Source organism: Helianthus annuus, mitochondrion (assembly GCF_002127325.2).
Source record: "Helianthus annuus mitochondrion, complete genome".
NCBI lineage: Eukaryota > Viridiplantae > Streptophyta > Magnoliopsida > Asterales > Asteraceae > Helianthus > Helianthus annuus.
In genome coordinates, this window is record NC_023337.1 from 73,001 (window position 1) to 96,540 (window position 23,540).

The following is a 23,540-nucleotide window of genomic DNA, read 5'->3' on the forward strand; positions in this document are numbered from 1 at the left end:
GACGATAGGCAAGAGAAGACCCAAGTGTGGACCTGACAAGCATAAGATTCATTCAATAACCAAGCCGGAGAGTCAGCACCACTCCGAAGTACTAATAACTAAGTTGAAGAGAGAGCAGGGCCATAGACGAAAGTGAACTATAGACAACTTACCGGAGACCATAGGCAATGAACGAAAGACCCGCGGAAGGGTATTAGTCGCCGAGAAAGCTAGCGCGCGTAGATCAAAGCTTAGTGGAGAGACCGTACATAGGCCTGTTCCAAAGCCGATCCTTCAACCAGTACTGCTTCTCATGATTCTCAGTTGAGGGTGGGTTGACCCGGGCCCGGACGAACCTTCCAACAAGCAGAATAGAAGGTGACCACAAAGCCATCTCTGTGGGAGGCTGCTACCCATAAGGCCATACCCGGCATGGGAAAGAAAAGCGGCGGACAACCGACTGAACTGGGGAGCCTAAACGGCATTGAGGATGAGTCCACCGGTCGGCAAACGGCTTCTATCTACAGGTGCTTTCATTATGGATCGGTCGACTTGTCACGATTGATTGCTCACACACAATTAGGTTAGGCAGGCTTGGGGAGGTGATCTGAATCGCTATCGATACGATGCGGGGCTTATTTGCTGACCGTAACGAACCCCCTAAAAAGAGCGGGGAGACCTTTGACCTGGGCTGGGGAGGGCGCTTTGCTTTAGAACTTTAGTTCGTAACAAGGCTCGAAGACCTCCGGCTGGATTTGAAATGGATCAGGTAGGGCATCGCGTGGGTGGGATTAGCAGTTTGATCTATTTCCTTCAATGGTAGGAAATCCGCATCCGCGGGGGTATACGGGGGGAAGCCAGTCTGCAGTAACTCTACTTGCTCCTTTGGATCACTAAGGAAAATCTTTACTCACACATACCGCAGTGTATTCTTGTCAACTCACATAGTCGCACCTACCAGCACAACAAGACGACTACCCCCTGCACGCCACTAAACGGCGCTATTTAACGCTTTGGTTCGCCCAATACAAGAACTACAGCCCAAGCTTAAGGCTAAAGCCGTGGACTACGCCCCCGTGAGAGCCCTCTATTTGACTAACGTACTCCTTTTCCCCCCATACCTTCACTGGGAATGATTGACCTTCGGATTCAAATAATAGCGCATCGCGTAATGTAAGTACTCCTTCCCATTTCTTCTTTTATGATTTTATCTACTTGAAATGCTTACAGCTAAGTGCGGAGAAGGTACCCAGGGGACCAAACGAAACGGCACTGAAGGGTCTTCAACTAAAGCTTCGCCAGTACTGAAAGACGACTAAAGATTTATAAAGCAGACTTAAGGATAATACCCCACCTTACCGGATTTGTAAAAAAAGGAAAGGCTCGAAAGACCTACTTGACAAGTTTCCTTATGGGTGAGTTCGTAGGTGGTTTAAGTCGAGTGTAGCGAAGGGAATGGAATGAACTGCAGGAGGCTGAAAAGCCGTAGTGCGCTAGCGCTAGCGAGTTAGCGCAACAACTTACTGTCTTGTTTTCTTCGCTGCTTCTTTTTTTTTTTAAGATTAAACGAAAGCGGTTGCTAATGCTTGTAGCTTGCTTCTGTCCTTAGTCAATTTTGGACTGAAGCTGTTCTGACTGCCGTATCTTTTTTGAACCGAATACCTTCCTCTGTCATCTCTGGTCTGTCTCTTTTTGAGAGAAGATTTTCTACCACGCCTGACTATGAAGAGCTTCGAGTCTATCGGGAGAGGATGTGGTGGTAACCCCCTCAGCTTCGTCTAGAGCCGGGCGTCCAGCCGTGTAGGAAGACTCACCCTAGCCACTATAGCGACCCCACCCCCAACTCTAGCTGAGAAGCACCCTCCATCCACTTCCCCTTTTCCGTGTGCCCAAAAGCCCGGTTTATGAGCCCATTTCCGATTCCCTTACCCAATCTCATGAGAAGCAAGCCCAGCCCTTAAAATGTCCCCAGACAGCCAGCCCTCACCAGGCATTGCTAAATGCTCCGCCACGAAGCAAGCTCTCCCCAGATGCGGAAGTGGGGAAGCCGGAAGTGGCTAAAGAAGTCGGAGGAAGAAAGTAGTTGGACAACTGTATACAGTTAAAGAACATCCACCTTTCTCATTCCTTATGTACTTTTTCTTACTTCATCCATACTTTTTTACTTTTTATGAAGTGTGGGGCAAACGGCGCCCTCTACTTCTACTTCTAACTAAAGGCGAAGAGCCGGCATTGCAAGCAAATAGAGAGCCTCCGCCCGTTTGATCGGTTGCGAGCCGGAAAGCGTACCGGCAGTTTTAGTCGCGAAAGGGCCGCTTGCTTAACTTCATTTTTCTATATTCTAAAAGAATTATATATATATAATAAATAGAATTCTATATCTATCTATAAAAAAAAGATATATAGAATCTTTTTCTTTTTCCAATTGTTCATTCCTGGGGAGAGGAAGAAGCAGATAGAGCAAAGGCCTCCTCTTTCCGTTCGCTCTTCCCGAAGTGAGCGAATTGCATGTAGAGATCCGTAGGGGCTTATAGTTTAATTGGTTGAAACGTACCGCTCATAACGGTGATATTGTAGGTTCGAGCCCTACTAAGCCTACCACCCCCTGCTCTTCTCTTTCAGCCCTTGCTGGTGAAAGTCTTAGAATGAATGTTGGCCTAGATAGAGGAATAAAAACTAGCTCGACCGGAAGGGAGAGGATAGGCGAATCAGTAACTGAAATGAAAGCTGGAGTAAGACAATCAGTTGGAGAGCTAGGATGAAGAAGTAGGAAGGGGTATTCGAAAGGCAGAAGGGTAAGAGCTAGAAGGCTGTCTTTGAGGATAGGATGGTCGGACAAGGAATCCAACCTCTTTCTATAGATAAGATAAGTCTGTAACTTCAGGTCGAATCACTAGAAGGTATACTATTCTGAGGGTAGGCATTCGCCGTCCCTCAATCGCTTACTGATATGCTTTATCTCATCTAGCCAGCACTCTAAGACCCTCTTTCCACCCTACTGGCTTTAGGTAAGAGTCTCAGATCGTATGCTTTCTAGCCTGCCTCTTTCTTGAGCTGGCCATGGAATAAAAAGTAGATCTCTATCTGATCTGTGAAGTGAAAGACTTTAGCCCTCCCACCATACTTGTATAGTTCCTTGGATCAAGTCTTTTCTTTGAGTAAAGCCGAAGCCTTTAGCGACTAGCCTGACCTTTTCCTCCTAAGAGGAATCACGACCACCACATTCCCTTAAAACCTGGTAGTGAGCCTGTGAGTGTAAGGCCCTACAGATACCCCCACATCCAAAAGGCTGAGATAGAAAAACAGGTCAAGGAGATGCTGTTAAGTGGTATTCTCAGGGCAAGTGTGAGTTCTTATGCCTCTCCAGTGTTGCTGGTGAAAAAAAGGGACAATACCTGGAGATTTTGCGTGGATTATCGAGCACTCCATGCCATCACCATGAAAGAGAAATTCCCCATTGAGGAATTGCTTGATGAATTACATGGTAGCAGGATATTTTCGAAGCTTCATTTGAGAAGTGGTTACCAATCAGATTCGGGTGTTTGAAGATGATATACACAAGACTGCATTTCGAACTCACCAGGGCCATTACGAGTTCATAGTTATGCCCTTTGGTTTAACTAATGCTCCAGCCTCATTTCAGGCTTTCATGAATGAGGTTTTCATGGATTATATGAGGAAATTTGTACTGGTTTTTTTCGATGACATCTTGATTGACAGTGACAGCCTAGATAGCCACTTGCAACACTTGAGGATAGTGTTTGAAACTTTAAAACAACACAAATTGTTTGTGAAGAAATCGAAATGCTCTTTCGGTCAGGCAAGGTTAGAGTATTTCGGGCATGTGGTGAGCAGTGAAGGGGTATCAGCAGATAAAAGCAAGATTGACAGCATGTTGAGCTGGCCACAACCCACTACTGTCAAGGGGTTGAGAGGCTTTCTGGGTTTAACAGGCTATTACCGAAAATTTTGAAAGGGGTATGGGGTTATCAGCAAGCCACTGACCAATTTACTGAATAAAGATAGCTTCACCTGGAATGAAGAAGCAGCAAGGGCTTTCAGTCGTGTTCTGATGCACACCAAGTCTTTGTCACAAGTTCTGAGTGAAGTTGTGCTCGTTCTTGTGCACCTCTGCTTGGATATGATCTACCATGTGACATATGCTACTTTTGTCTTGCTGCAATGGAGTGATTGCTGCTCACGTGCGCGGGCATCTACTGATTCACTTGATGACTGATGCTCGGCCACTGCTGCTGCTACTACAGAGTATTCTTCTCCTTGGTTCCTCTTGAAGCTTGGGGATGTAGTTACATGCTCATGAGACTACTGTAGTCGACTTAATAGTGATGTACTTTGTAATATACTTTTTGCTACCTTGCTCTCCCAAAGGAGCTTTCTAGCTACTGATCTCCTCGACCATCTTCCTTCTGGTATAAAGGAAAGAGCTTCCCGAGAGCCCCTACGCGACCTTCCACTTGCAGAGAGTCCTGCCGATGTAGCTCTTGTTCTTCTTCCTTATCGAGGTCTTCCCTTTCCTCTGATCAACAATGAAAGTTTCATTCAAGTCGTCACCTTAGCGAAAGCACTAAGTAAGCAAACTACCTTAATGAAATAGGAAAGCGGCTGAAAAGAAAGCCATTTTTCGATAGTGATTCAAGGTGAAGTAAATCCCCTATATCTGATAGCTGTAACAGGCCTTCTTCTTACAGAGAAATGCCCCTATTGCGAATCTCTCTCATAAGAAAGAAGAGAGCTAGCATAAGCAGAGCTACCAGCTATACTACCAGAAGAGCAGCTACTATCAGTCCTAAAGAGCCAGTATCCGTCCTTCACTCTTAACTTAAGGAAAGGATAGACCTTAGCGCTTCCTCTTGATCACAGTAATGCGGGAAGTCTGGCTAAAGGAAGATAGCATCATAAAGAGATGAAAAAAAGAAAAATGAAGGCGTCAGCGAGGGACCTCTATAAAGTCATTATCTGATAGCTTTCACAGGGCTTCTTGCTAAAGATAAATTGACATAGAGAGCGACTGATTCCAGGCTTAGTATCTTCGGTTTCATCTTATAGGCTGACTTGCATCACTCTAATAGGATTCCTTGCTTGCATCATATCGTACAAATAAGGCATTAGAGAGCCCTTTCTCTTCCTTTATTCGCCGCAGGAAGAAATTCCAACTATGCTGCCTTCTAACGATAGGACTGGAATCCGAGCTCCTAGGCAAAAGCTTGAAGCTTGAAGACAGAAAGAGAAGAGATTAACGGGATGCTTTATAGTCGAAGTTGCGCCTAATGCTTAATCTAACTATTAGGTACTATATTAGAGAAAGACTCAATCTGCCCAATACTATACGCTAGGAAGAACTTGATTAGGGTAGTAGCCCAGCTCTTGAAGGGGGAAGCACATAACTAATAGGGTTCAGGCTTATACGATTCATGTTATCCCCCCGAAGCCCCTATCGCCTGCCTGGAACTCCTGAATTCACTCTTTAACTAGAGGAAGCGCCTAAAAGGGAAGCAACTGGGCTAGACTGCTGATCTTATGGAGTAGTCTGACCCTGGGAAAGAGACTGTCATCGCTGCCGAGAATAAACATGCTGTGCCGGGTGACTGGAATCCTCTGAGGTCAGCTGAACAGGCTGACAATCGGCAGAAGATGCTGAGCAAAGCTGCTTGAAGCGTGAGGCTGATCCGTAACATCAACTGCAGAAGAATGCGGTTAGAGTTGATGAACAGGAGAAGGCCGCAATACATCTCCATCATCATTCTCCCCCGGGGCTTATTAATTAGGTTAAGGAAAAGATGAAGCGCCCCCATTAAAGAGAACATTCAAGGATACATCGAGTCTCTTGGATTTCACGTCATAGCGTCTATACCCGGACTGAGCATATCCAAGAAAGACACAAGTGGTTTCCTTGGGGACAATTTCTCTCTTAACTGCGCAGGAATATGAACAAAAGACGTGCATCCAAACACTCGAGCCTATAGTACTGCTCCAGTAAGAAGTTCGTGAGGTGCCGCTGCAGCTTCTTCCCTCTCTCTTCCCCCAAAAAAGGATAGAGATGCCCCGTCCCTTCTTTATGCACATCCATATACATAGCCAGACACAAAGGTGTACAATCCGGTCAAAATCTGCGGCATTCACTGTAGGTTCTCTTACTTGCTCTAGTGGCTGGCAAAGGCCAACCGAGAGGGGAGAACGAATGGCTCAGGAATCGACTGGTTCCGAGCAGACTCGTGGAGCTTGCAGTTTGGATTATCGTAGAAAGAATAAGAGGAGCCGTCTTAGGAAATGACTTAACTTAAAAGACAGATGACGCCCCAGCTTGACTCGAGATCAAGACTCCTTACAGCTCGCACCAATAGCGGAGCGGCCGGAGATTGATTGAAAAGGCGCAGCCCTGCCGCCCCCCTAGCCGCCTACCTACTCGTGTTCGTAGCTCGATCGGAGGTCAAGACTGTGGTCCGGCGGAAAAACAGAAGTCGTCCGTATCAAGTGATACGTGAATTGCTCAGTAGTGCTTCGCCACTACCGTAGCTGGCGGAAATAGCTTAATTGGTAGAGCATAGCCTTGCCAAGGCTGAGGTTGAGGGTTCAAGTCCCTCCTTCCGCTCCCGGCTTCGTCGTTTAGTGGTAACGAGTGTGCGCCCCTTTAGAGATAGGGGTGAGCAGCAAGCAGCCCCTTGTATAGGGTTCCAAACCTATCTTCCTAATAAGAAGAAAGGGGCAAGCCAAAACCTAGTCCTAACAAGTTGCTGGCTTTTCATCAGCCCTTGCGCGCTAGCCTTTTCCCTTACTAGTAAGGGGCTGCTAGTTGTAGCGCGCATTGTACTAGTGAATAGGAAAAGCGAATTGAGATTACTAATGACGGATGGAGGTTGAGGATAGAACATGTTCGGTCCCTCGCCCTTATCTCCTTCGCCGGAGACTGCAAATGACGGGAATCCTATCGATAAAGAAGAGGTATAAGCATCGCCTCTCGATCCAATCCGTCTCCCCTGGCCTCCCCAAAACACTCTTGATACGAAAGAGACCTCCCGCCATAGAGAAGAGATCTAAAGTCTGGGTCCCCTCGATCACCCTCCCTTGAACCTGAACTGGTCGAGAGAGATGAACCCGCACCACATTTTATAACCTTCGAACCGAAAGCCCCAACTAGAGATGGAATTCCAGAACCTAAACCACTCCGTTGAGAGCTCCGTGACTCATTCAAGGGAAGGTCCACCAATGATTGCCATTCTCCCCCTATCTGTCTCTTGATCCCTCATTCCACTAATCCGTTGTTACTTTACTGATTCATTCAAGGCATAGACTCCCTCTTTGTCTTATTAGCGCAGGAACGATGAAAGCCGCTTAAGACTCGAAGGGCTAGGCCCCCGGGAGGGCTTTCAGGGACTGGGTAGGGTGGATTATAGAGCTAGGGGCTAAGGTTTGTCCATTGGGATTGGGCATGGACGACTGGGCCAGCATTGATGAAAAATGACAAAAGAAAAACTTCTCCCATCGCATCATTAACCGGTGTAGGATTAAAGATCAGGTCCAGGATTCGAGTCAAATCGACCTTCCCTCTCATCTCAGGGTGAGGCAAGGAATTCAAGCAAATGTTCGTTCTTCAATCTCTCGGCTGCTCAAGAAGTTGGACTAGCTGCTCCTCCGACCCGGAGTGGATTCTAGTGGAAGGGCAGAGCAAAGCCTTGCAGTAGGAAGGTGTTCGTTGCTGGGACGGGTTCAAACTGGACTGAAGGGAGGAGGAATTCAATAGTCCTCTCTTCCTGGGGATTCATCACTGGCTAGGGCTTTCGAATCAAAGCATGGGCATCTGCAACTAAGAGGGAGCAGTAGATCGTCGATGGAAGAGCCATGTCAGTAAACTTCTATTGGGACTTCTATGGATTATGGATTCGACTAGAGGGACTCCTAGCAGCAAACTAGTATAAAGGGCCCCAGACGCAGGAGCCGCCAGCCGGATCGACCAATAAATGATAGGCCAGAGGGATGGGCTCATTCGACTAATCAGTGATCCCTGGGCCTACCTAACACAGATGTCCCTGAAATAGGGGATTGGTTGATCGGAAAGCTCGGGCAGGAGTAGGACATTCCATACAATTCCGATTCGCTAGCCTCTCAAATCCCATTTTTTCATCGGGGTGAATTCTAAGGTTCCTTATTCCGGTTGTAAAGCGGAAGAAGAGGGAGAAGGGGCACAGCCCCACCAGCAGCCCACGTTTCCGACCCGAAAGGAATTGCAAATGAAAGAAGAATCTGTGTGCACTATCCATGGAGTGGAGTGACTATTCTGAATCTCCTCTTCTCTATCTCCCCCTTTTTTGCCTTCGGCTATTACCGGCCCAACATTGGATTTGTTTGAAAACAATACAACCAAGGTGGCGTTCATTCAATCAAAGCTTTTATGCCCTAGCACTAATGACTCTCTTTGGAAAGAAAGGAATGCAGGGAACAAGTCTTTCCTTTCCACTGGTTCTTGAAAGCTCTCAATCCCCGCTTCTCCCATATTGATTCTCCCTCTCGCATCGGTTCTGCATCAGATAATGAGCCCATGCGCAAACTTTCTCTTTTATTGTATTGGCGCCCGATAGGTAGGCTATTAGATTGAGTCGAAAGCCTACCATAAAGGTTCCGATTCGAGCGAGAGCCCAAACGGGGGAGGCGAGAACATCTTGATCGAAAGCTCCACTGTTCTGAATAGTGAGAAAGACTTTTTCAAATTTGATCAAATCGATCGATCATTTTTGAATATCTTAGGTGGGCCAACCGACCGAGTTGGGCTGGGCGTCCATGTCACAGAACCTTTCTCTAGCCAAGAATCCCATTATTGATCGAATCGAGGCGGATCCAATTCATTGGCAAATGAAAAATCTACCGTTTTCACACTCAGAAAAACCTAGAAAAGAGGAAGAGTCACTAAGACAAGAGCTAGGTAAGCAAGCAAGAAGGAGAGGCTAGAAAAGGCAGGGGCTCTCCATCTCTAGGAAGATTGTGTCCAGGATCTGGTAATCTAAAGCCTTGCTTCTTCTGGTCGGCTCGTATTAGCCTGTGCTTTATTACAGGTAGTCATTCCCCCGTTCCTTTAGTCTTTTCAACGGTACTTGAATCTTAAGTCGCGGTCATGTCTCGCCCCCCGGTATAGTGACCGGTTCCATGTTTTCCCCGAATTTCATCAGTTCCAGGCTCAAGTGCCTGTTCATCCATCTTCATTCCAAAGGCGAGCATATCCATTGAGTGACTGTAACTGCTATCGTTTACAGTCAATAGTTCTTAACCAACCCTTTTTAGAGCTTTATAAAGCTTTAAGAGAGAATAGGGAGTAAGGGGGACCTTCGCTTCATTATAAATTGGACCCGGACCTTCTTTCTTCTCCTGCGGAGCCCTGATAAAGTAACCGGCGGCAGGTTAGTACAGTTCTCCTGCTTGCGGATTTTTCCCTGCGCTGATTCAGGAGCCTTCTTCTTTCTAAAAATAAAAAAAGAGAAGAAAGGTTTGGTTACGGGAACCAACGGTGACGAAGGTTACCTACTTTCGGTGGACGTGGAGCCAACGAGTTCAGTCGAACAGCGTAACGAGTCTAAGGTTACAGAAGCGTTCGCCAACTTTGATAGGCATAGCATTGCAAGCAAATAGAGCAGAGAGCTTACCCTTTCTTTCTATTAGAGTCGTGAGCTTGTTGTAGTCGGTCCTAAAGGGAGAACCTTTCTGCTTACCCCGCGTCCTTGCGCGGCTCGGCTCGTTCTTCGAGCCCTGCTTCCCCCTTCCCCCTCTCCCCGTTTACCGTCCAAAACAGGCCGTATGGAGTATAGCCAAGTGGTAAGGCATCGGTTTTTGGTACCGGCATGCAAAGGTTCGAATCCTTTTACTCCAGATTATGAACACCCGATCGGATCTGTCAAAAACGAGCTGACGACTACAGGGGAAGCGGCTGACTGCAGTCCCTGAGCCCAGCTTGTAGCAAGCCAAAAGTTTGACTTGAGCCTACTTTGCTAAGAGAAGAGAGAGAAGGAAAAGACAGACGGCAGAAAGCAATCCTTCCAACCGCGGAGTTGAACACAACACTGACTTCGGCCAGTTTCTTTCATCAATCTCCTGGCCCTTGCTTAACTCCTTGTTCCGTAAACCGGTCGCTGGTTGATCTGATCGGACCCCGGACACGCGAGAGCCCAGCCCGAGAGGAATGCATGGTTCCCCGGCGCTTCATGGGGCGGACGTTCGCAGTCCCCCTCCCTCTAATCTAAGCCCACAGCTCGCCCCAAACCCTACCAGCTTTCCAGGCCATTCAATCCCCGTCATTCCATTTTAGCTCACCTCCAACCGGAAAGCTTTCGCGATGATGTTTTCCGAGAATACATCCTTCAAAAATGGGATTTGGTTGGATGGAGTCTCGCAGAAGAATATCATTTTATAAAGGGGCGCTACAACTAGCAGCCACTTTCTTATTAGTAAGATAGGTTGCTTGAGCCAATCCTTAAATCGTGGGAGGAAAAGGCAGAAAAGTGAGCCCACCCCAGGCAAATACACTTCTCGTTATCTTGTTCCTGGTCAAGCTCCCGTACCCGCTCCTTACTCGCATCCTCCCCAATTAAAGTAACGTAAGGAGGGGCCACTATCAATTGAATAAGCGTCTCAAAGAGAATGAGGTCTAGCGCCCCATCGAGAAAGAGCAATAGAACAAGGTGGGAATAAGATCTAAGGTAGGACAACCAAGGGCAATTCAATGGCTTTATGGGAGAATCCTTAGACTTTATGCGTAGGCAGGCCCAGCGGTATCCAATCAATGTAGTCGGCGGAACAAAGGAAAGAGGAATGGGAGACGTTTTAGAGGAAGATCTAAGTACCGAGAGGGAAATGGAGCTCGAATCCATAGCATTCTCCACGCACCCACCATTCGTTAGCAGCGACCTTACCACGCTTACCACCAGCCATTTCACTCGAATCTGTAGTAAGCAGTATCCTTCGCAACTAGAGGAGAAATCCTCTTCTTTTCTTTATCTTTCTTGGAATCAAAAACCTTAAGAACCATAGGTGCCACCAACCGAGGCGGAGATTGGAGATACAACGATTGGAGTGCAGTGACCGTACCCGAGATAGATCTGAACCGACGGTTGCGGAGAATAGGTGCAACGGGGAATCATGGGAATAACGAGAGGGTACGTAGGGAACATGGCTGACCAAGCTCCTTTTTCTAACGATTGAAAAAAGAAAGAGGCCGGTGTTCTTCCCAACTGCTCCAATAAACGTGCCTACACCCCATCCCGTCTGGAGAATGATATGATTGACCGAGAGTACTTATGAAACCCGGCACTGAACTAAGGGTTTGATCTGCGGCCTCCTGAACTGTTCGCATCGCTCTCTTCGGTTCAAGCGAAGGCTATAATTACAGTTCAGATCGACTTCCTAGCGTACGGAATACGGAATGGATTCCAAAGCCCCTCTGTTTTAGCTTAGGCTAACGGCACCGATTCCTAGTGCTATAACAGAAACTACCCTTAACGCGCAAATCAAAGCCCTCACAACACTCGATACCTGCTCCCGCTTATTGATTAGGGTGAGCCACTCAAGTCCCTTGTCACTCGTCCCTCTTTTACGTTTACGAAAATACCGGGCTTTATGCTTTTTTCGGAAACTAAACTAAAGTAGCTCGTCAACCTAAAAACAGAGGACTTCCCTCACTACGAAAGGTGTCCCGTGGATGCCGTACTGATATATCTCCTATTTGTTCTGGATCCAGCTGAAAAAGCCCTTTGCTTTATATTAGCGCGTTAGCGCCCCTACAATTGAAAAGACATTCTAGCACTCCTTTTATAATATAAGGAATTGCATGGCTTCGGTTGGTCACTTGCGGGAAATGAAGTCTTTGATGCGCGAGAAAGGGGGCTGCCTTCGCAAGGCTTGCTTGAAAGTCCCAACTGAAAGGACGGTTAATAATTAGTAGTTGGCCCGGCTCTCCCTGCCTGCGCTTTGGTTCTCATGCCTCGTTTTGTTGACGTCGTGCGTAGGATAAAGGATTTGCACCGGATAAGCATTTGTTACAGTCGCGAAATACGGGCTTTTGTAAAAGTTTTCATTTTCTGATCTACCTTTAGCTAAGAAAATGCCATTGTCCTATGGCTGCACTAAACTTTGAACTGGACTAAACGAAGACAAAGTGAAGTCGAAGAACAAAGTTTAGTCTAAACAATTTAAGAATTCTTTTTTTTACTTTCTAAACAATGGTTAGGCGGAAAGGGTACCCTTAGACCATAAGCCAGTGAAAAAGAAAACCTAGCTAGCCTATAAGCTTCCCTCTCCGATCATTGCTTGACTCGCCATAACCCTTACACCACACCGCCCCTCGTCTTCAAGCTACGGCTACCTGCATGAAAGCCAACCGCTACAATCCTGCTGCAATAATAACTCGTTATTTTAGCTTGGAAGGACAATAGACTGGCATATCCCATATCTTTTTATTGGATGAGATTAGGGGTCTGTGAGAGCCCTTTCTCTAACTAAAAAAATGCGCTCGCCTCTTTCTTCTCGGAATCCTACGTACCAATGTTGCAACAACCGGCTCTTCCCCAATCAACTCAAGGTATGCAGGTATCTTTTGCTCCACCACCTCAGGCAACCTTACCACAGTCTCAGCGGGTTCGCCCGTCTCCACCAAATCAAGGCCAACATGGCTATATGCCAAGGCAAAGGCCTAGTCAACCGCCTAGGCAGTTCACTCAGCTTAACCAACCCATGAGTTTGATTTTACCGCTCCGTGTTCTTTGATTTTTTAAGCCTCTCGAAGACTAATCGGGGGGACTTCTATGTGATTGACCCTTGTCTTGGATTTGACTACTATGTCATCCACATAGTCTATACATCATCTCATGGAAGATGGCCGTCATAGCCCTCTGGTAGGTTGCTCCGGCATTCTTTAGGCCGAGCCGAATGGCATGACCTTTGCACAGAAGGTTTCCCGCCCCGTGATGAAGGAAGTCTTCTTTTGGTCTTTCTCGGCCAACCGTCTTTGGTTGTATCCTGAGAAACCTTCCATAAATGACAGCGTTTTGTACCCCGACATCTAAATTTGGGAGTGGGAAATCGTCCTTGGGGCAGGCTTTATTTAGTTTAGCTTTCTAAAAGAAAAGTCCTTCCCATCCTTTTTCGGTACGGGGACGGTTAGAGATCCAATCAGAATAATCCAAGTCCTAATTCAGCGGGCCACTTTTCATTTTTTTCTTTGAAAACTCCAAGTCGGGATGGAGCTTGGAGACTTTCTTTTTAGACCTATATTAAAGTTATGCTCTACTAGGACTGGATCTAAGCCTGGCATATCGTTATATGACCAAGCAAAGACGTCCCGGTATCGGCTAAGAAATTGGGCAAACCTTGCCCTTTCTTCGGGACCTAATGATGCGCCGATCATAATGATATTTGGATTCTCCTCGGACCAAGGACCTCTTTCTATGCTTTCTTCGCTCTTTCGGCTCTCTGGGTGGAGTTCTATTATAGGAATGAATTGGCCGATATCCTCTGTCATCCGATAGCTTAGGCTTTTGAGCGAGACTACGATATGAAGGGCTATCCCTTTTCCCGCTCGTTAGGCCCCCTTCTCCTCTCCCTCTCCGGTATAGTCGACTGGCCTCGCTCCTATCCTATTTCTCTTGAATCTCGACATTTCATCCAAAGAATAGAAAATGGTTAACACATGCCGATTGGAGAACGTACTCCCTTCCCAGCTATTAGTGAAACAGGGGCCATCACTCTAATACGAATCGAAAGAATCACTATCGGGTTTGGTACCAACCAAGATTATCGTGGTTGAAATACCATCAATTTTGAATAGTTATTAGAGCTTCTAATTAAGTCGATTAAAATAATCTTCTGATTCAATCAGTATTATCTCGTTCATGCTCCTCACCTGAGAAGCATTTCACTAACCACCTGAGGAGCAGTAACAAGTACCTCCCTTGGGGTCGGGTAGCTACAGTCACACACAGTTCCTGTACACAGTAAGACAGTAGCAGCAGTAGCTACACTGTACCTCCTTAGCCGGTAGCCAGTAGCCAGTGGGTAGGAAACCTTGCCCGCCAACTAAAAAGAGCGATTGAGAGTGGATTTCAGGTTCGATAGTGTCGAGAAGGTATTAGCCACCGGTGACCGTACTTTCGTAAAAGCACCATTGGGCGGTGGTTCCTCTTCTCTTCTTCCTCTGAACCTCGAACAAAAAAAGATCTCGGCATCAGCTCGACTAAGAGTTCCGAATAAAAAAAGGAAACTTCACTTTACTTAAGACGAAGGAACCGAGTGCAAAAAAACCGGTTTCGCTTCAAACTACTAGTAATTAAGACTAAAAGTAAGGAAGTCCTTTTCTTGACTTGGCCTGCGTTCATTATACCTACCCCCTTTTTAAAAAACTTGATTTCAATCTCAACAAAGAAATGAAAGCATAACTCTTTGCTTGTTGTCCTCTTACTTACTCAATTGTGGAGGTCTCTCGGGTGTCTGATCCGATCAGTCTCGTGATGAAGAGAATTCCGATCTTCCACTAAGAAAGGTCTCGTCACGACAACTCAATTTGTCCGGTAAACTACTAGGGGCTCCCCATGGTTTATTAAAAGGGAGGGGAGATTTGCTCCTCATCCGGGGGTTCATTTCATTCATTATGCACTCAAAAGTGAAGGTCTTAAAAACTTCATAGAATTCATGATCGGCCATTCCATTTGTGCTTTCAGCAAGTAGGCGACGCGAATCTATTTCTATGCTTCAATCGGATACCAATTGCTTGGATGCGTTTGAAGCCTCGAGATGACTTGCAGAAAAAAAGCTTTCTAGGTTTGTCTTCTGTCTCCGTAACAAATGGTCCATTTATTGATGGGCGAACGACGGGGATTGAACCCGCGCGTGGTGGATTCACAATCCACTGCCTTGATCCACTTGGCTACATCCGCCCCTACCCCCGCACAGGTTTCAGTCTCTATCTACGATCAGATCCTTTCTGAACTCCCCTATGACCGCTATCAAAGAGAAGCTTTTTCCTATACTATAGTTGCAAGTCTATTGTTCTCTTTCCGAATGAAGTGAAACAAAGCTTCAAACAAAGAGGTTGGGCTGTTCACTTCATTGATTTGACTTCACTTTACTTAAGATTAAAGAGAGGGGCCGGGCGGGCAGTAAAGGCTCATTTAGTAGACAGCGAGCGAGCAGCAAGCACCTACTCCTATCAAAATGAAAAGAAGCTGAACTTGAATTGAAGAAGCGAGCCTCTATCAGAGAAAGGAAAGCCGTTGCGCGTTAGCGCATCCGTTTTCTTGCTCGTTAGCGCCCTTCCTTCAGCTGGCTTCGCCTTATCTATTCATCTCTTTTTTAAAATGGAGATTTAGGGATCTCTCTTGTTCATAGATCTTGAAACCAGATCTATCCCCGGAAGAACCAACACTTAAAGGGTGTAAGCAACGGAAGGTTCTCACCCTGTCCCCGACATTGTTCTCCGACGATGTCCCCTGGGCGAAAGGGGACACCATTCTCTTTCTTTCTTCAATCGTTCCGATCAGGACAAGTGGGTTGGTTCGTTTCGTCCTCCTATCTACGCAATTCTCTGTCTTCGTTCGTGATCATGTTGGGCGAAAGGTAGTTGTAGAGGAGCGGCTGTGAAAGGGCTCTTCCCCCCTTTCCATTGAAGTAGGGAGGGCTTCCTTCCCCACCATTCCGGCCTATTATAGGGATTTTACCGATGCTGAAGGTAGCTTGCTTACCAAGCCACCCACTTGAGAAGCTGGTCGCTAGAAAGAAGCGACGAGGAAGCGAAGCTGTCTACGAAGCTTTGCTTCTCCCCCTGTAGTCGTAATACTCGGCTCGTCGCTACTTTGATTCAAAAGGTAACCGATGGTTCCCGACTTTCTCTGGTTTCCGCAACCGTAACCCTTTTTCCGATTACATAAACTTTTTTCTTTTTCATAGCGATACGCTCTAAAAAAAGTGAAGGATAAGCAACCCTTCTAGAAGCGGTAGCTTCCCGCCTCCTTCATTCCTACTGCCTCCTTCGGTGAGAAGTTCCCTTCCTTTTCTAAAAAAAAGAAAATGCCTGATTGGTCTGCTCAGCAAACGTACAAAGTGGACCGCTGTTTGGCTGACCCCCTTCTTCCCATTCGGGTTGGGTTGACCCAGAAGTACAGTAAGAAGGAATGGAACCGCTTGAGAGTCGTCTGAAGTTCACACTTGGGTAAAGACGACTGACTTTGGAAACGGAACACGAACCAATTTCAGCTATTCCGGCTTCTTATTGAGCGTAGCGAAATCAAGGTTTATGAGAAAGTCAGCGAAGTTTCTATGATGTTCTACCTTTGCGCAGTCTCGCTCCACAGTGACAGCGGAAGGCTCCGCACCTGAGCCTCGTTAGACTCAGCAGAAGTGTAAGGTGTAAGTGAAGAGAATAGAAGAGATGAAGTCCGCCCCTTAGCCTAGTCTATATCCACAGCTGACGCAACTCCGTCTCACTACTACTTAATTAATTAATGGCTAAACTTTTTCATAACCTGAGCTTTCCTTAACCAGTTGACCTTACTTCGTAACCTTAGCCTCTCTTTCTTTATAGTTCGACTAAGTGACTTCGTAACCGAAACCTACTTTTTTTCTTACTGTAGCATAGGCCTTCGCCACTTCAAACGGGCGCTTCGCCCCTCTTTTTTTTCTTAGAAAGAGCGGGGCCTTACTTATTCAGGGGGGTGGGGGAACCGTAGGAAGGGGGGACGAACCGCCGAATTTACATCTGAAATCGCCAACATGAACACAAACGAAATCTTTAATTTCGTATAGAAAGAAAACGAACCACTTCTATTCTCGGAGCCCACGGAGCGGTATATGAAGAATGGCTTTTTGGTCCCTTTCGTCCAGTGGTTAGGACATCGTCTTTTCATGTCGAAGACACGGGTTCGATTCCCGTAAGGGATAGGTACTCATTCCCGGCCGCTTTCAGTTAGTGTTCATTGCTGAGTGATCGCTCGCTATCTGGCTGGAAAAGGTGGTCCGGAAGCTTCCTCTCTCCCAGCAAGCAAGATGAGATCACCACTTCTCTCGGACTTCCTTTACTTCGTAACCTTAGCTTTAGATGTCCTTTCATAGATTCTCGAACCTCCGACAGACATAATATCCATGCATGCGTTCTTTCTCTCCTCCCCTCAGCCATAGAGTCATCTTTCCCCCTTTTCTTTTTATTTATTTCTTTTTCTTTTTAGGCATTGAACCCCGCCGCTCCGTGGGGTGCTGAGTGGTGTCCTCCCCTCCCTAATACCTAATACATAGTTCCGTCTATGGAGCCTAAAGCTTCAACCATGGCATAGCAGTAAGCAGTAAGTTGGCCTAGTCTCTCGCCCAGCCTTCGCCTTCTTCAGTGGCCAAGTTGAAGCGTTCACCGGTTCTTCGGCCTACCACCTTGATCAAGGTTGAGCTTGTTTCATTGAAGCTAATGCTATGCTGCCCTTCCCTTGTTCAAGAGAAAGCGAGGACTTTCTTTTAGCTACCGGCCCAAACAAAAGAGATTAGCCTCTTGATCGATCGATTGATTGGATCGAAGTACGAAGGGCTTGATTGAAGTGTGAGATCAGCCCAAGACTAAGGCCGAGCAACTAGCTGCTGCAGGATTGGACGTCTATCTATCTCACCACGCTCCCCTACTCCTATAAAGGCCGGCAGAAGGAAAGCTCGTTACCGCAGCGCTCGTTCACCCCTTCGGCTTCTTCCATTCAAAAAGGTAGTTTTTTTCTTATTGGCAAATAGCATCTTGAAGTGAAGCGAAGGCATTATTGAAGGAAAGAGATGGCGGGTCGGTCAAGTGCATTCGCTATTCGATTCCATCCTCGATCCCACCAAATTGATATTCAAAAGTTTGTATCTCTTCTTTACTTTTAAGTGACAAGGGGGTGACAAAGTTCTCTATGTCGCCGTCTCCTCAATGAGCGTAGATTGATAGAGATGGCTTTTGTGCCGGTCAATCTGTATCCCATTCTTCAGGTATAGTTTTCTTTGATCACAGATCGACAGTCCTTTCTCCCCCTTTCGTCATAAGGCGTGGTCTGACTCTGAACCATTCCTGTGTTTAGGTCCCTACTAAGCATAATTCGTAAACTATGAATGGCTATTTGAAGACTTTTGAAAAAGTTTCTAGCAAAGCAAAAAAATGAGAAACGCTCTTACGAGGTAATTCTGAGTTAAACTACTCGTGTTAGCATGGAAGTCAGCCCGCTCCATTCTGCTACTAGGGTTCCAAACCTTCCCCTTAGTTCTATAAAGACCTTTCCAACTCAAGAGATGCTAAAGCTATTGTGAATTGGTCTTTCTAAGTCGGAAAGAGGGCTTTGGGCAAAGAGCAACTCGAAAGTACTTGACTTCAGTCCCAGTACTGAAAGACGTGACTTCAGGAGTGGATTTCGGAAGGAAAGACTTCGTTTACTTCCTGCAAATTCTTATGTAAGAACTAGTAGAAAGAAAGGAATTTTGAACTAAATAAGGCAGCATTGATAGACCGTTGAATGAGAATGCTTGAGTGGGAATCGTCTTAGCAACTGGCTATAGACATGACTAAAAGCCGCCGGGAGAGGAGAGACAATCTTTCATGAGAGAGGGACGAGCGAGTGAGAGATTGGGAAAAAAAGAGGTAGGCCTTCTGAGCGGTCATTTAGGGGCCTTGTTAGCGAGCCATCATTCTTCCCTAAGCTGCCAGAGTCCGATCGAAGCGAGCAAGAGATAGAGGAATCATCGCTCATAGATGTGAATTGAGAAAGCAAGCCCTAATTCTTTTTCATCTCCTCGGGCAAGACCAATTATAAGTCGACGTCTTAACCTGACTTCCTAAGCTCAGTTGATTGTTGAAGCAGTAGCTCTGGATCGAGAGCAGGATGCTTACCGTGGGTATTATGAAAAGGGGAAAGGCTTTTTTTATAGAGAGAGTTATAGGAGAATGGAAGACCAAAGAGACCCAACTCATATCGTACCAAGAACTTGCCATTGACCTGATCAAGCGCTTTAGGGAGATCCCCTTCACCCATGTTCCGAGAATAGAAAATCGCTTGGCTGACTCGCCAGCCCTTATGGAATTCATACTCAGCCGCTCTAGTACACATGCTAGTACACCGAAGCACAGAGTCGCTTGTCATCGACATCCGAGCCACAGAGAGCCCTTCCGCCGAACGGGACTCATTTCTCTTCTTGGATGAAGACTATCGGGAGTTGGAACATGATGAACTATCACCAGTCAAGACGAGGAAGATTACGAGGACGATGGGAACCATGGTATTATTCTTTCTACAATTACCTCAAGACGGGTTCATACCGGAGTACGCCACTCGTGGTCAGAGGAGAGCCCGGAGGGAACTTTCCCGACGATTTGTGATCTTGGGAGATGTCCTTTACAAAAGGTCACTCGCCCTTCCGAAATAAGGAGCACACATTGTTGAACAAGCTCATTCAAGTGGGTGCGGAGGACACGTCAACAGCCAAATGCTTGCCAAGAAAATCATGAGGCAAGGCCCCTATGAAAAGTAAGGGTGTCAAGAGATGTCAGAAATGTCAACTCCTTTGATTTGATGGAATTTTCTTTCAAAATGCTGCATCATGTCGAATGGCGGGTCCATCGTCTATCCCCAAGGTAAGACCCCGAATGAAAAAAACGTACCTTCGAAGGCTGCGATCAGGAGCTGCTTAACATCATTGAGAACAGGAGATCAGAAGATTTGGTGGAGGATAAAGTCAAAAGTGAACCAACACTGGGATCTGATCATAGCCGCCGTGAAGTGTTTGGATGCAAAGGCGATGGTTTTTAGATTCGGCAAACATGAGATGTGTCCTGCACGAAGTACATCGAATTTTGGAGATATCCCGTAATGTCCTTTTTGTACCTAGATAAGGACGACCTCGAGAGAGCAGACGACCAGTAGAGTAGGTGCTCCATCTCGTTCCTGCTGCGTAGGTCTAAGGTAATTCACAGTGCTAGCAGATCAGAAGTACGGAAGTGGGCCCTCACCCTTCTCTAGTAGGGGCAGTGCTACCTATAGAACGGGAATGTTCATCCTCTCTTAAAGTCCGTTATGGATTTCAAGTCGGGAATAGAGCTGTGGTAAGCAATATAGATCGCCCCTGACTCTCTCTCTATAAAAAAAGCCCTTCTTCATTCTTAACTTAATAAGGCTTCGGCCCTATGGAGTAAAGGGAAGTGCAGATCTGGAGTGTTTGGACGAGAAATAAAGGCTTTGCAGCAAGCGGAGTTGTACCGAAATGCAATTTTCCGGGCATACGAGAAAAGAGTCCAGCCGAGCATATTTGTTTGCTAGTTTCTTGATCCCGGAAATCTTGTACTCAGAGTCACGGATAAAGTGGACTACCCAGCGCCTTTGATACTTGGTGGATGACCTTTCTAGTGGCTTTTTCCCGTCCCTTTTGGGACCATTCACCCTTTTCCAAGCATAGGTAGAAGCCCTCTTTCCCATACACAACGACGGTTCCAAGCAAGATGAATAGTTTATAGTCGACTCAGTATCGGCGAAATCCCCCCATTGAATCTCTTTAGTACCTATTCTCTTGTAGTGCACCCTTCATCGAAAGAGTAGGCGGTTGAAAGACCCACCTCTGAATAAAGCCTTTAGGTTGGGAGATCTCAAAGGGGAACCTCGCTTAGCTTATCAGTCCCTGTATTATTCAACTCATCTGTCCACTTATCTTGTCCAAAGCAGAAGGAATTTTTCAATCCTTTGTTTCGAAGGTAATCCGCCAGTCTCTAGACTGGAAAAGATTCAATCCACTTGTTGGCCTGCTTCTATGTCCTGTAGCTTCTAAGGCATTAGCTTCAAAGGGGCTTGTTGGCCCCCTTCTTAGCTCTTGATGTCTGCTTTAATTTAAGCTTCGTCGAATAAGGCCCGTAGCTTACAACATCTTATGAGAAGGGCCTGTAGCTCGATACAATTTAAGGCCAGTTGCGTACTTGCTAGAGACGGATTCCGCCATTCCCTGAAACATCAGGGCCCAGCTTGAAAAAGATTTGGATGTGGATGATAGAGAGCATATTTTTTATATATCCCCAAAATGAGAGCTATTAGATGAGAAGAGACTTCGCGCCATGGAACATGCCCAGGTCTACCAGAAAAGGGGCTTTCAAGTGAATTCCAAAATAAGGTAATATAGAGAAAGGTCAACATAGGAGATAAAGTCTTGAAAAAGATTCTTTCCGGACGTGAGCCTCACCCAAGAGGGAAACTCCATTTTGTGCTCGATCTCTTCTGTCATGCATCATGGCTGGGTGAGTTGTCCCATTGCGAATGAACCTCCGTGCTTCCAATCTGGTCATGCACTTCTTTAAGATGTGGAACCTGGGAGCTTTCCTCTTATAAAGAGGGCTAAATCTTTCGTAGGGGGGTAAGGATGGTGCCGAGGTCTTAATAGAAAGCGGTTGATAGTCCCGTCTGCTAGGCTTTTCCGAACTTCCCTTCGCCTTTCTATCTCTTAGTTAAGGGGGGTTTCAGAGAATCATCCGAACGAGATAAGGTTGTCAAATGGGGGAAGAGGAACGAGAGGCGTCCCTGGCTCACTAGTAGGTGACGAGGGGATTCAAAAAAAAAAAGGGCTCATTTCACCTGCCCATGCATTCGTTCGGATCCATTCTTCCTTCTTTACCTTTTCAACCCACCCTTACTAGCTAATAGGGCTTACTAAAAAAGCGAATTTGCCTCTTCCTGGTAATGAATTAAGCGGCAGCGAGGAGGTCCGGTTCCATAGTGATTTCGTCTGCTTTTGGAACTTAGATTCCTAGGGACAAAGAAAGTGACTTCGGACTTTTGAATTCTCAGAACCTCCTTCGAATGAAAGAACTTGAGAGGGTCTCACAGGCATCTCTCTTCGAGCGGCAGTGCAAGCTCGGATGGTGTTAGCGCTGGCAGAAAGTCCTGGATTAGTTTGTACCGGTGTAGGTCCCTGAGTGGTGACTTGTCCCCCTTGATGTTGTGGCATTGGATTAGTATAGATCCCCAGTAGCTTCAGTGACATTGGCGGCTTTAAGGTATGCCTTAACTTCGTTCCAATTGAGAAGATTTTCATCTAGATGACATCACGCAAAGTATGACACTCTTCGATGGTACGACCTGCGTATCGGTGAAATGGACAGAACTTTGAATAGTCGAGACCGCGAGGCCAGGGGAGTGCTTTATCTCTGGGCAGAGAAAGGGTTTTACGGGGCAGAAGGTGGAGAAGGCTGGGCCGTAGCTACTATACTAGGAGAAAAGTATGACCTCTTTAAGATCTGGGATAGATCTTTCCGATGATATCCATGGCCCACCCTCGAAATGGCCAAGGCTTTATAATCGGGTATAACTCGGAAGCCGGCTTGTGCTGGATTCCTGCATACCTCTGGCAGGCATCGCAGCTCTTAGCATGTGCTACGTAATCTGCAAGGACCGTAGGCCAGTAGTGGCCATGTCTCCGGATCTCTCGAATTTCCCTCAGCGCGCTCGATCTACCTATCTTTCTGAGTTTGATTGGTTTTCGCTCCAGCTGACCTTTCCATTTAATCACTGACAAAACCTACCTTTCAATTCTTCTTACCCTATGAGCTTTCAGCAAAGGACAGATTTCTTGGTCCATTGACATCGATCAACGAAATAGACCTCCTTCTTTCACTTTTGTCGTTGTCTTCCAATTCAAAGAGCCCCATTAAGTAAGTGTTCCGCGAGAAAAGAGAGGCTGACATCTTTTCTTATCTATCTATTTTCGTAAATGAAGAAGATAAGTGAGAGCTTACTGACTGCATCTTCTAAGAAGGGCTTGGAAGAAGAAATAGAATCTCCTTTCTTTTTCGAGAAAAGGTCCCATCCTTCAATATCATGATTGGGTCGACCAGGCCAGATCATGAGTGAAATATCATGATCGGGTCGACTAGGCCAGATCATGAGTGAATAGAAAATCGAAAATGTACATAGCAGTTCCAGCTGAAATACTTGGAATAATTCTACCACTTCTACTAGGAGTAGCCTTTTTAGTGCTAGCTGAACGTAAAGTAATGGCTTTTGTGCAACGTCGAAAGGGTCCTGATGTAGTGGGATCGTTTGGATTGTTACAACCTCTAGCAGATGGTTTTAAATTGATTATAAAAGAACCTATTTCACCAAGTAGTGCAAATTTCTCCCTTTTTAGAATGGCTCCAGTGGCTACATTTATGTTAAGTCTGGTCGCTCGGGCCGTTGTACCTTTTGATTATGGTATGGTATTGTCAGATCCGAACATAGGGCTACTTTATTTGTTTGCCATATCTTCGCTAGGTGTTTATGGAATTATTATAGCAGGTCGGTCTAGTAATTAGGGGGCGGCCGTTCGGTCGCCTATGATACTAGGATCAATAGGTCAAAAATGGGTTTGTGCCGCAGGTGTTGAACGATCCACTCTACACAGGTGTGGGCTTACAGGGCTCATAAAGCCTTTCTTTCATTCATCAATAGGGCCCTGTCGGTCACTTTTCTGGGCCGGGATCGATAAGTGGAATGGAAGTCATAAAAAAGATATCTTGATCTTCGCACCTCAGATCAAGAGGCTTGTCAAGCTGGCCTAAA

The 23,540-nt window shown here is 46.3% G+C and overlaps 5 non-coding genes across 5 annotated transcripts; 4 read left to right on the top strand and 1 right to left on the bottom strand.

The window, feature by feature from the left end:
- The first annotated feature begins 2,503 nt into the window (after positions 1-2,503).
- On the top strand, positions 2,504-2,585 carry trnM. Its single transcript has one exon. It is a non-coding gene; the product is annotated as a tRNA-Met (tRNA).
- A 3,931-nt stretch (positions 2,586-6,516) lies between these two features.
- Positions 6,517-6,589, top strand: trnG. Its single transcript has one exon. It is a non-coding gene; the product is annotated as a tRNA-Gly (tRNA).
- Positions 6,590-9,781: 3,192 nt separating this feature from the next.
- trnQ lies at positions 9,782-9,853 on the top strand. The gene has a single exon. It is a non-coding gene; the product is annotated as a tRNA-Gln (tRNA).
- Positions 9,854-14,832: 4,979 nt separating this feature from the next.
- Positions 14,833-14,906, bottom strand: trnH. The gene has a single exon. It is a non-coding gene; the product is annotated as a tRNA-His (tRNA).
- Positions 14,907-16,833: 1,927 nt separating this feature from the next.
- trnE lies at positions 16,834-16,905 on the top strand. Its single transcript has one exon. It is a non-coding gene; the product is annotated as a tRNA-Glu (tRNA).
- The last annotated feature ends 6,635 nt before the right edge of the window (positions 16,906-23,540 follow it).